We start from the raw sequence: 13395 nt of genomic DNA on the forward strand, positions 1-13395 counted from the left end.
TGTATGTATAGGTTTTTTTTTTTTCTGCTCAGCACTGGTAGTAATAACCGTATGAACTTTTTTTTTAATACCATAGCCTGGTCTGACCAGTCATTAAAGGTCCAAACATGATTCACTAACCATCATTTATATATCAGAGCCCAACAGAGCACAACAATTGCACTGGAACCACGTCTTTGGACTAAGGGAGTAATTAGCCATGGTAGCCTGCAAAACCTCTAAACAGTTAATTAACCATTGTAAATATAATTAAGGCAAAGCCGGCAAAAAAAACAGATACCTTTTAATGGCTGTCTTAAAAATATTTTAGTTTCCAAGCTCTAAGAAATTACATCCATTAGTCTGAAATCTCCCAAGCCAACAGCCTATTATTGAGGATTATTGACTTGTCTTAAACTAGTTGCGCCCGTGGTTAAGCAGAATCCTGGCTGAATATCTCTCAGTACAAAATTAAAACTTACACAAAATCCATAAGTTCTGTATGATTAAATTACATTTATACCGATCATCCTCCCGAATGTAGAATAGGATTACAATCATTTGAAGGCCTCCTTCACATGCCCATGTAGCATGAATGGGCCTTTTTTTTTTTTTTTTATGGTGTCTGAACTTCCAGGTGCTGTGCGCAGTCAGCCCATTGAGGTCCCTTGGAATGCAGCTGCGGGTTAGCAGCCTTGAACGCACATTGTCTGCATGATTTAGATCAGCCATTCTCAACCAGGGTTCAGTGGAACCCCGGGGTTCCTCCAGAGGTTGCTAGGGGTCCCTTGAGCTGTGGCTGATGAACCACCTATTTGATGATGCCTACAGAGTTCAAGGTTTAGCACCACTTGGCAAAGCCAGCAGTATGACACCAAATATCTTTTTAGCTGTCTTTAAGGGTAACATTCTGAACACCACTTTAAGGGGGACATTCTTCCAATATCAACTCCATCAATATCAGGAGCATTGTTTCTATTGAGCCCTGATGATTTGGTTTTAGTAAGGGTTCCTCGACACATGAAAATCATTTTTTGGGGTTCCTCTGGGGTTAAAAGGCTGAGAAAGCCTGATTTGGATTAAAGATTTTTTTTTTTTTTTTTTTAGACCAAAAAAATGGAGGTACATTTTGGACATGTGGCGTTTTTTTTCTAAACATTTTGGAGCTAAAAGTGGTACCTCTCCCATTTCAAAAGGATGGAAGGTATGTGAGGCTAGTATTATTTTGGCATTGTCTCTGTAACCAAATTTTAAAGACCTTTTTCAGCAAACGCAGCCTGGAAGTAGCCGATGATAAATCAAGTGGTATAGAGTAAAGGAACCTGTATGCTGTAAATACTCCATCAACTGAGTATTAGCTAAAAGGAAGAATACATATTTTCTTCTCCTCTGACATAAACCAGCGGAGTCTGCAAAATGATTTGTGTCTCATATTGTGAAACAGATTAACCCGCTGATCCTCTCCTGCAGATATAATAGCACAATCTCCCAGGTGGATGTTGATGTGTGGGAGATTACAAGCATTTATTATAACTTTAAAACAACCTGTCCCTCTTGTAAAATCCCATACTTCAATCTCCTTTTTGTTGGTTGTGTGATTTTCTACTTACGTATTTCAGGAATTGCAGACTGTAAAGGCATGGCTTCGTTTTCACAATGTAGCAATATTGGTACTTCAGATGACTAACAGCTACATTACAAATGTCCTAAACACACTTACATGGCAAAGAGACCCCAAAGGTGCTGTTTCAGCATGCTCCAGCAGGATGCGCTAGAGAGATATCATTCTGTGTTATGAATGCTTAATGAGTAACTCCACTTTTGTTGAGAAAAAAACATTCCCCTCTGGGTGATCTATATAAATTGCAAGGATTATAACAAACTTTGTTGGAGATTTTTACCTTTTGTTATTCTGAATAAATTCCTGTTTGTTGCTCTGTGCCTCTGTGCTCAGTGGGTCTAATGGGAGTGGTTTCATAATTATCTATCAGCTGTGCAGCTTCAGAGCACTAATGAGGAAATCTGATGGACCTGCATCCCTTTAGACGTGATTTCCTATTTTAAGTAGCTCACCAAAAATGAAATTTTTGAACATGATGTGAACTGGATTTGTCCACTATGGAGTACTATGCCAAAAATAAATATAGATCTAAATGAAAAATAATGTATTGTTAAAAAGTTTTCTAGGTTTAGAAAAAAAAGGGGGGGCAAGGAATCCCATACTCACATTCCAGCTCAGAAACCCGGCCCAGCCACTGATTGGGGAAACGGAGGATGCCGGATATAATGCTAGGTCTGGGGCTGAGGCGGGGGCCCCCCACCCAAAGCAAGGGTTCAGCAATGCAACGAACCAGATAATCATTAAGTGTAAAGCCTCGTACACACGGTACGATTGTTGGACAACCGAGCGTCTGATTTTTGTCGAAAAGGGCGTGTGCCAGGACCTTGTCTTGCATACTAACGTTACACAAATTGTCGTGCCACAAACATGAATGTAGTGACGTACTATGAGAATTTTCAGCTCTTGAGCGCCACCATTTGGGCTCCTATTGCTAATTTTGTGTTTTAATCCGAGCATGCGTGTTTGTAGTTTTGACTTTTGTGTGATGGATTTGTGTACTGACCATCCAAAAATCTGACGTGGAGCTGTCGTTTGACAAAAATTTACTAGCCTGTCATCCAACATTTGTTGGTGGAAAATTGGAAAACCATTGTCAAAAGGAGCGTACTGACAGTAAGAAATTCGGACAACAGTCTGTCAAAAAACAATCCCCTTCCCCACTGAATCTGAAAGTATAAATGTACACATAGAAAAAGTGTAATGAGTAAATGTGACAAAGTGCTTGCATCTGAAAATGTGTCCTGCCCCAAGTGAATAAATCCCAAGGGAAAAAATGCCCCACTGCATAAATATGAGATACCGGGGGTGGTAACACCTGAAATGGGTGTATATTAGTGAAACTGGCAATGTAAAAAACAGGAGTGAACAAGTGCCCAATAATAAATGCAAAGAGGGGAAAAATAAATGAACAAAAATTTCTACAACTAATGTAGTGATCAGAGATAATACAGTACACTAACACTGTACTAATGACACTAGCTGGGAAGGGGTTAACATTTAGGGGCGATCAAGGGGTTAACTGTGTGCCTAACCATGTGCAATGTGTGCTGCTTTTACTTTTTGATCTGTTTTTTTTTTTTCCTCCCTGCTTTTCAGGGAGAAGAAAAAGCCAGATTGCTGTTCCCATGCACACAGAGTTCTGTGTGTTTGTAAACACAGAGGTCTGTGTGTGATTGGCCACAGTGGATCAGATGATTTCAGCCAAAATCATTGGCTGAAATCTGCTGCCAAACTCGTGCTGGCGGGGGGGGGGGGGGGGATCGCACGCATGAGCGGTCTGAACTTTGAAGACAGGCAGAAACATACAGGTACTTTGTCCGGCCTGCCTGTGCTGCCCATCTGCAGTAAATCTAGCAAGTACTGTATTCATTGGCATATAACACTCACTTTTTCACCATGAAAATTGGGTGCAAATAGCGTGTGCGTGTTATACGCCAATACTTCAATTTTAGCTGCCTTGGAGGGGACAGGACGACGCCGTCAGATTACATACAGTGAAAATCTCCTGTTTACTTGGCGGCCTCTGTAATAGGAATCCTATCTCCTGGGCCACCATTGGACCAGTGTTCTGTCTATCATAGGAGATTCTCTCTGTATGTAATCTGTCGGCGCTCGTCCCGCCCCCCTCCCTGTCCCCTCTAGGCTACAGATGGGCATCGATCAGGCTGCACTGATGGCAATAGTGAGGTTGCTGCATTGATGGCAATGGTGAGGCTGCATTGATGTGGACTGATGAGGCTACATTGATGGCAATGGTGAGACTGCAGATGGGCACTAATGCATAGGTGCAACCATGCTAAAGTATTGCTGTGTCAGGAGTTAATCGCCTGACCTGAGCATACAATGTGTGTTAAACTTAAACAATATTATGAAAAAATAAAAATATAAATATACTGTGCCCAGTCTGGGAAAGATAGATAAATAAATAAATAAATGGGTCAAAATATCCGGACTATGAAAAATTACAATATATAAACATCAACATGAGTGTTATAAAGACATGCAGTGTCAGACTTCACATATAGTGCATATATATAAAAAAGTGGGTGACTAAAGCATTGATCACACAATAGCAGCTTCATAAAAATAAAAATAAAACAAAAAAGTGCAATGTTACACTGTACGTCCGGAGAGATCACAATGCCTGTGAAAATGCAAGTGTCCAGTGCAAACAGTAAGTGCTCAAAATTGTCTAAAGTCATTAATACAGTCCAAGAAAAAGTGACGATTAACGATTAGGCGAATAACTCCTGACTCAGCAATACTTTAGCACGGTTGCACCTATGCATTTGTGTATCTACATGGATTAGCGCAGCACCACACCCACTCGCTAGCTTACGTTTATACCAGGGGCCAGGCTGGACCCCATCCGGTGCAAGCGGCTTTTCCCTCCATCACTTTAGTTACTACATGGTAGCACAGGAATAATACACTTTACATTGCGCATCGCGGCGATCGTTGTTGCGGGGTGTCAGTCTGACACCCCGCAACACCGATCCAGGTAAAGAGTCTCTGACGGAGGCTCTTTACCACGTGATCAGCCGTGTCCAATTACAGCTGATCATGATGTAAATAGGAAGAGCCGGTGATTGGCTTTTCCTCACTCGCGTCTGACAGACGCGAGTAGAGGAGAGCCAATCGGCTGCTCTCCTGACAGGGAGGGTCTGTGCTCATTGTTTATTAGCACAGCCCCCCCCCTCGGATCCCACCCAGGACCACCAGGGAAGCCGCCCAGGACCACCAGGGAAGCCATCCACACTGGACCACCAGGTATGCCCCCTAGACCCCCAGGGAAATACTAATCTGTGCCCAGGCAGCTGCCAATCAATGCCCAGGCAACTGCCAATCAGAGCCCACTCACAATGCCTACCACTGCCAGTGCCACCAGGGATGCCTATCAGTGCCGCGTATCACTGCCGCGTATCAGTGTCCATCAGTGCTCAGCAGTCCCGCCTATCAGTGCCCATCAGTACCCAGCAGTGCCACCTATCAGTGCCCATCAGTGCCACCCATAAGAACCCATCTTTGCAGCCTTTCAGTGCCCTTCAGTGTCACCTATCAGTGCCCATCAGTGCCCACTATTGCCACCCATGAGTGCCCATCAGTGCCGCCTATCAGTGCCCATCAGTGCTGCAAATCAGTGCCACCCATCAGTGCCGCCTGCCAGTGCCCATCAGTGCCGCATATCAGTGCCCGTCAGTGCCCGCTCATTGGTGCCACCTCATCGGTGCTGCCTTATCAGTGCCTGTCAGTGCCGCCTTATCAGTGCCCATCAGTGAAAGAGAAAACTTACTTATTTACAAAAAATTTTAACAGAAACAAAAGCAAAACTTTTATTTTTTTCAACATTTTCGGTCTTTTTTTATTTGTTTAGCAAAAAATAAAAACCGCAGAGGTGATTAAATACCACCCAAAAGAAAGCTCTATTTGTGGGAACAAAATGATAAAAATTTAGTTTGGGTACAGTGTTGGATGACCGCACAATTGTCATTCAAAATGCGACAGCGCTGAAAGCTGAAAATTGGTCTGGGCAGGAAGGTGTATAAGTGCCCGGTATTGAAGTGGTTAAACTGGCTCACTGCCTCCTCCAGGAGTCTACACTGGACCTCCAATACAAGTACATTGTAATAGCTCATTTCATTACCAAATCTACTGAACAGAAGAATCTATCAAAAAGTTAGCAAAAATATTTATTTCATAGATTAGATTCTTCTAACTTTTATGTTCCATGTAGCTTAAAAAAAAATTGGTTTTCTAACCAGAAGGTCACACTGGCAAGCCCTACAGATTTCCATAATGCGATGTCTGTGGTAACGCACACAATTCTGCAATATGAATCCTACTTTATAATCTCAAATGTAATCCATTCACTGCCCATTATGTTATTATAAGCCAGCAGCCATACATTATTTCATAAAACAGACCATTTACACCAGTCGTGGGGGCTGGGTGAGGCGTTCCACTCCATTGGAACCAGTTAAGTTCACCAGCAAAGAAAAAGCAGAGCACTCCGTCATGAAGAGTCTTCTCACCTTGAGCTATGAGTGTAAAAGAACGAGGAGTCCTTTAACCACTTCAGCCCCGGAAGATTTGGCTGCTGAATCACCAGGCGATTTTTTTGCGATTCGGCACTGCGTCGCTTTAACTGACAATTGCGCGGTCGGACCCATAAAAAATTGACGTCCTTTTTTTTTCCCACAAATAGAGCTTTCTTTTGGTGGTATTTGATCATCTCTGCAGTTTTTATTTTTTTCACTATAAACAAAAAAAGAGAGACAATTTTGAAAAAAACACAAATATTTTGTACTTTTTGCTATAATAAATAGCCCCCCCCTTTTTTTTTTTTTTTTAAACTTTTTCTCAGTTTAGGCCGATATGTATTCTTCTACATACTTTTGGTAATAAAAATCGCAATAAACATATATTAAAGAGGAGGGCCACTAAAAAAAAAAAAAAAAAAATTAAAAGTCAGCAGCTACAAATACTGCAGCTGCTGACTTTTAATTGGACACTTACCTGTCCCAGGGTCCAGCGATGCGAGAGAACAAAGCCCCGCTCCTCTCCCCCTCCGTTTGGCGGCGCCGGCATTGCAACTGTGGACGCCGGGCTGTGGCTTCACAGCCTGGCACCCACTGCGCATGCGCGAGCGGCGCCGAGCGCCGTGATTGGCCGCTCAGTCACCTGGGACCTGTAATGGGTCCAGATGATTGACAGGAGGGAGGGAGCAGAGCTGAGCCCTTCCTGTGCCGAGGGGGAAGTGATGTCACCAGCCCAGGCATTGAAAGAGGCAGACTACGAGGGACCCCCTAGCAACAGGCATTTAGAGGTGAGTAAAAAAAAAATATCCAAATGTTTTTTTGTAATTTTTTTTAGGATTCTTCATGTAGTTTTTTTTTTTTTTGGGTGGAACACCACTTTAAGGTTTATAAGGATATGGCGGCTACAAAATAGGGGATAGATCTATAGCATTTTTATTTATTTATTTACTAGTAATGGTGGCGATCTGCGATTTTTATTGGGACTATGACACTATGGCCGACACATCGGACACTTTTGACACATTTTTGGGACCATTGGCATTTATACAGCGATCAGTGCTATACAAATGCACTGATTACTGTGTAAATGTCACTGGCAGGAAAGGGGTTAACACTAGGGGGCGATCAAGGGGATCACTGTGTTCCCTCTCTGTGTTCTAACTGAAGGGGGGAGGGGACTGTCTAGGGGAGATGACAGATCGCTGTTCATACTTTGTATGAACACACGATCAGTCTATTGTCCCCTCAAAGAACCGGGATCTGTGTGTTTACACACACAGATCCCGGATCTCGATGTGTCACGAGCGATCGCGGGAGCCCGGCGGTCATCGTGCCCGCCGGGCATTCGCATTGGCTCCGGGGGCGAGCAGCGGGCTTGTGAGCACGCCCCTAGTGGCCACAAGGTGAAGCGATGTAACATAACATTGTTTCACCCAGCCGTGCCATTCTGCGGCTGGTCGGCAAGTGGTTAACAAGTGTAAGGAAAGCTGGCTCGCCAGCCAAGACCCATTTAGCCACTATGGCAACGTGCTCAGAGAGACCTTTACCAGGTACAGCCTCACATAGCCAACCTAGCATCCAGGCTGAAGAAGGGGGAACCTCTCCGGGGGTACAGGGGCTTTGCCTCGCAGGGGAATTTGAGGACTTTGATTGTATTTTTCTGTTTGATCTATATAAAAGCACAATGTCCAATCAGCCAAAGTGTAGGTATATACACTGAGCAAAATTATAAACGTATTTACCATGAGCTGAACTCAAAGATCCACGACTTTTTCTATGTACACAAAAGGCCTATTTCTCTCAAATATTGTTCACAAATCTGTCTAAATCTGTGTTAGGCTGGGTTCACACTGGTTCGACAAACGCTCCAACATTGGGAGCTCATGTCGCATGACGTGTGAAAGTCAATGATTCCCTATAGGAGCTGTCTTAACTGGTCCGACACAAGTCGGTCCGACTTTGAAAATTCTCCCTGTACTACTTTGGTCTGACTTTGATCCCACTTCAGCCCATTGAATATCACTGAAGTCGGATCAAAGTCGGATCGCCGTCTTAACTGATCCGACTTTGGCATGCGACTTGTGCTCTGATGATCTTGAAGGGGAACTCCATGCCAAATTTAAAAAAAATGGCATGGGCTCCCCTTCCAAGAGCATACCAGGTCCTTTGGTCTGGCATGGATTTTAAGGGAAACCCCCATGCCTAAAAAACGGCGTAGGGTCCCCCCCAAAATCCATACCAGACCCTTATCTGAGCACGCAGCCCGGCAGGTCAGGAAAGGGTGTTGGGACGAGCGAGTGACCCCCCCCACCCTCCTGAACCGTACCAGGTCGCATGCCCTCAACATGGGGGGGGTGGGTGCTTTGGGGCAGGGGGGCCTTGCGTTTTTCACCGTGGGGGTTCCCCTTAAAATCCATACCAGACCGAAGGGCCTGGTATGCTCTTGGAGGGGGAGCCCATGCCGTTTTTTTTTCCAAATTTGGCGTAGAGTTCCCCCTAAAGATTTATACCAGACACAAAGTGCCTGCATTGTCGGGATCAAAGTCGCAGGGCACAGTCGGATCCACAGCCGTACGACTGTCGTGTCGTACCAGTGTGAACCCGGCGTTAGTGAGCACTTCTCCTTTGCTGAGATAATCCATCCACCTCAAAGGTGTGGCATATCAAGATGTTGCTTAGACAGCATGATTATTGCACAGGTGTGCCTTAGGCTGGCCACAATAAAAGGCCACTCTAAATTGTGCAGTTTTAGCACACAGCACAATGCCACAGATGTTGCAAGTTTTGAGGGAGCGTGCAATTGGCATGCTGACTGCAGGAATGTCCACCAGAGCTGTTGCCCTTGAATTGAATGCTCATTTCTCTACCATAAACCGTCTCCAAAGGCGTTTCAGAAAATTTGGCAGTACATTCAACCGGCCTCACAAGCACAAACCATGTGTAACCAAACCAGCCCAGGACCTCCACATCCAGCATCTTCACCTTCAAGATCTTCTGAGACCAGCCACCCTGACAGCTGCTGCAACAATCAGTTTGCATAGCCAAAGAATTTCTGCACAAACTGTCAGAAACCATCTCAGGGAAGCTCATCTGCATGCTTGTCGTCCTCATCAGGGTCTCAACCTGACTGCAGTTCGTTGTCGAAACCGACTTGAGTGAGCAAATGCTCACATTCGATGGCATCTGGCACTTTAGAGAGGTGTTCTCTTCACGGATGAATCCCAGTTTTCACTGTACAGGGCAGATGGCAGACAGCGTTTATGGTGTCGTGTGGGTGAGCGGTTTGCTGATGTCAACATTGTGGATCGAGTGGCCCATGGTGGCGGTGAGGTTATAGCAGGCCCGGACTGGGACAAAAAATAGGCCTGGGCATTTTAGACTGAGCAGCCAACTTTTCCAGGGACCGGGGGGCTGTAGACATTTGCGGGGGTGGCTGGTGTTGATCCTCCACACTGTAATGTGCAGGGACACTGTGATATAAAGGGAACTGCATTATAAAGGGGCACTGCAATGATTACAGTGCAGTCCCCTTTATATTACAGTGTCCCGGTCCTATTGTGGCCATACAATGCCAGTACTGTCTGTCTCCTATTGTGCCCACACTGCCCAGTGACACTGACCTGCTCTCTTTCTGGTACAGCGTGGCTCTCTCTGGTGGTGCGGGTACAGCGTGGCTCTCTCTCTGGTGGTGCGGGTACAGCGTGGCTCTCTCTCTGGTGGTGCGGTATAGCGTGGCTCCCTCTCTGGTGGTGCGGTACAGCGTGGCTCTATCTGGTGGTGCTGGGGCTATTAGTTTCCCCAGCACAGTCCTCTCTTTCGTTTCCCATGTCTCCTGTAGTAGCTGCTACAAGCACTCCTCAGCTTGTTTCCGGGTTTTCTCTTTCACCCCAGCAGAGTGCATACTGGGGACTGTAGTCGGCTCCCTGCTGAGAACAATTGGGCCACCTACAGTCAGGTCCATAAATATTGGGACATCGACACAATCCTAATCTTTTTGGCTCTATACACCACCGCAATGGATTTGAAATGAAACAAACAAGATGTGCTTTAACTGCAGACTTTCAGCTTTAATTTGAGGGTATTTACACCCAAATCAGGTGAACAGTGTAGGAATTACAACAGTTTTAAGGGACCAAAAGTAATGGGACAATTGGCTGCTCAGCTGTTCCATGGCCAGGTGTGTGTTATTCCCTCATTATCCCATTTACAAGGAGCAGATAAAAGGTCCAGAGTTCATTTTAAGTGTGCTATTTGCATTTGGAATCTGTTGCTGTCAACTCTCAATATGAGATCCCAAGAGCTGTCACTATCAGTGAAACAAGCCATCATTAGGCTGAAAAAACAAAACAAACCCATCAGAGAGATAGCAAAAACATTAGGTGTGGCCAAATCAACTGTTTGGAACATCCTTAAAAAGAAAGAGCGCACCGGTGAGCTCAGCAACACCAAAAGACCTGGAAAACCACGGAAAACAACTGTGGTGGATGACCGAAGAATTCTTTCCCTGGTGAAGAAAACACCCTTCACAACAGTTGCCAGATCAACAACATTCTTCAGGAGGTAGGTGTATGTGTGTCAAAGTCAACAATCAAGAGAAGACTTCACCAGAGTGAATACAGAGGGTTCACCACAAGATGTAAACCATTGGTGAGCCTCAAAAACAGGAAGGCCAGATTAGAGTTTGCCAAACAACATCTAAAAAAGCCTTCACAGTTCTGGAACAACATCCTATGGACAGATGAGACCAAGATCAACTTGTACCAGAGTGATGGGAAGAGAAGAGTATGGAGAAGGAAAGGAAATGCTCATGATCCAAAGCATACCACCTCATCAGTGAAGCATGGTGGTGGTAGTGTCATGGCGTGGGCATGTATGGCTGCCAATGGAACTGGTTCTCTTGTATTTATTGATGCTGTGACTGCTGACAAAAGCATCAGGATGAATTCTGAAGTGTTTCGGGTAATATTATCTGCTCATATTCAGCAAAATGCTTCAGAACTCATTGGACAGCGCTTCACAGTGCAGATGGACAATGACCCGAAGCATACTGCGAAAGCAACCAAAGAGTTTTTTAAGGGAAAGAAGTGGAATGTTATGAAATGGCCAAGTCAATCACCTGACCTGAATCCGATTGAGCATGCATTTCACTTGCTGAAGGCAAAACTGAAGGGAAAATTCCCCAAGAACAAGCAGGAACTGAAGACAGTTGCAGTAGAGGCCTGGCAGAGCATCACCAGGGATGAAACCCAGTGTCTGGTGATGTCTATGCGTTCCAGATTCAGGCTGTAGTTGACTGTAAAAGATTTGCAACCAAGTATTAAAAAGTGAAAGTTTGATGGATGATTGTTTATCTGTCCCATTACTTTTGGTCCCTTAAAAAGTGGGAGGCACATATACAAACTGTTGTAATTCCTACACCGTTCACCTGATTTGGATGTAAATACCCTCAAATTAAAGCTGAAAGTCTGCAGTTAAAGCACGTCTTGTTCGTTTCATTTCAAATCCATTGTGGTGGTGTATAGAGCTAAAAAGATTAGAATTGTGTCGATGTCCCAATATTTATGGACCTAACTGTACATTGAGCCTCCATCCTCGGGTGAGTGAGCTCACCATCCAATGTATGTGTGTCAGAAACCATGAAATCAGACCAAGACAGAAGTACAGTTAAATCACACTTGTTTAATAATAAAAGTAAATAGAACAAATGTAGTTAAAAGATAGCCAGAGTTCAGGAACCGTAACGGATAGTGAGACAAGCCAAAAGTTAGGGAGCCAGAGATGAGCGTAGTAAAACAGCAAGCAGGATCTGGAGCCAGAAGGGATGTCAGCCAAGCAAGTCTTTTAACAAGAATGCAGGAGTGATGTGATGTTGACTAATGCAAAGGCAGAGATCCTCTGGGCTGGACGGCTTAAGTAGGAAGGACTGACGAGAAGGATATCATCAACAGCTGAGTAACTGTGGAGAGATAGGAGCTGGCAAGTAGGCGAAAGCTGAGCGGCCAGCACAGAGAAGGAAGGGTTGAGCCCAGCCCTGACAATGTGACTGAAGTCCCCCCCCTTCCCTCCCTTCTCTCTCCTGACTCTGAGCGAGTGAGTACACTAAGGTAAGGGGCACTCAGATGTAAGGGGTGCCCTGTGGACTCTGATGTAAGGGGGCTTTGGGAACCCTAATTTAAGGAGGAATGTTAAGCAGAAACACCCTTACATCAGAGTTCCCCTTTACACCAAAGTCCACAGCGTTTGCCCTCAAAAAAAAAAAAAAAATTGCCGTGCGCCGCTGAAGTGTTTAGGTTGGCTTTTTTTGCTCCACTATAGCTTGAAGTGATGCAAAGGGAAGCTTAGCAAAAAAAAAACATTCTGAAAGGCACCTTACTGAGCATGGCCAAACATAAAAATGCTAAAGATATTTATTTGAAAAATAGGACATTATCATGGACACAGGCAATCTTTCAGAGGCTTGCATTAGGTACCCCTGTGTGTAGACCCCCGGGAGCCCCAACCTGCAGGGCATCATGTGTTAATCCTTCATGTTTTATACTGGCATTAGCACGCCGCACACAGAAGCCCTCCTCAAAGGGGTTAAACTGTGTACCATATGGACAGCACGCGATCCCTTTCTCTTTGTACCTGAGGCTCATGGATTTGAAGGTTTCACCCCTGTCTTTATTTCCCCGTGCCTGGCGCGTCCCTGGCGCAGTATATCACCTGTTTTATAGGGTCACGTGGGATCTGTTAATGGGGTGCTTGCTTCTTGATGACTTCAGGATGAGTGCTCCTATGGCACCTGGAACCTATTCTGCCACCTGGAGCAGCCTCAATTACCTTCATATGTGGATCCAGGGGCGGTTTTAAAATCCGTTATAGACTTCTCATTTTACCAGGACTTCTAGCAGAAAAAAAAAAAACAACTGAGTATTTTTTGTTTAATAAAGTACTGGTCTGATCTTCGAAGTCTTACATGCTTGCAGCTTCACAATTTTGAGATAATATTCCATGTACAGGTACACCATATGTCAAAAGTATTGGGATTCCTGCCTTTCCAGTCATATTAACTTATTAAGTTGGCCCACCCTTTGCAGCTGTAACAGTTTCAACTCTTCTGGTAAGGCTGTCCACAAGGTTTAGGAGTGTGTCTATGGGAATGTTTGACCATTCTTCCAGAAGCGCATTTGTGAGGTCAGGCATGTTGGACGAGAATTCCTGGCTCACAGTCTCTGCTCGAATTCATCCCAAACATGTTCTATCGGGTTGAGGTCA

Source organism: Aquarana catesbeiana, linkage group LG06 (genome assembly GCF_042186555.1).
Source record: "Aquarana catesbeiana isolate 2022-GZ linkage group LG06, ASM4218655v1, whole genome shotgun sequence".
NCBI classification, from domain to species: domain Eukaryota; kingdom Metazoa; phylum Chordata; class Amphibia; order Anura; family Ranidae; genus Aquarana; species Aquarana catesbeiana.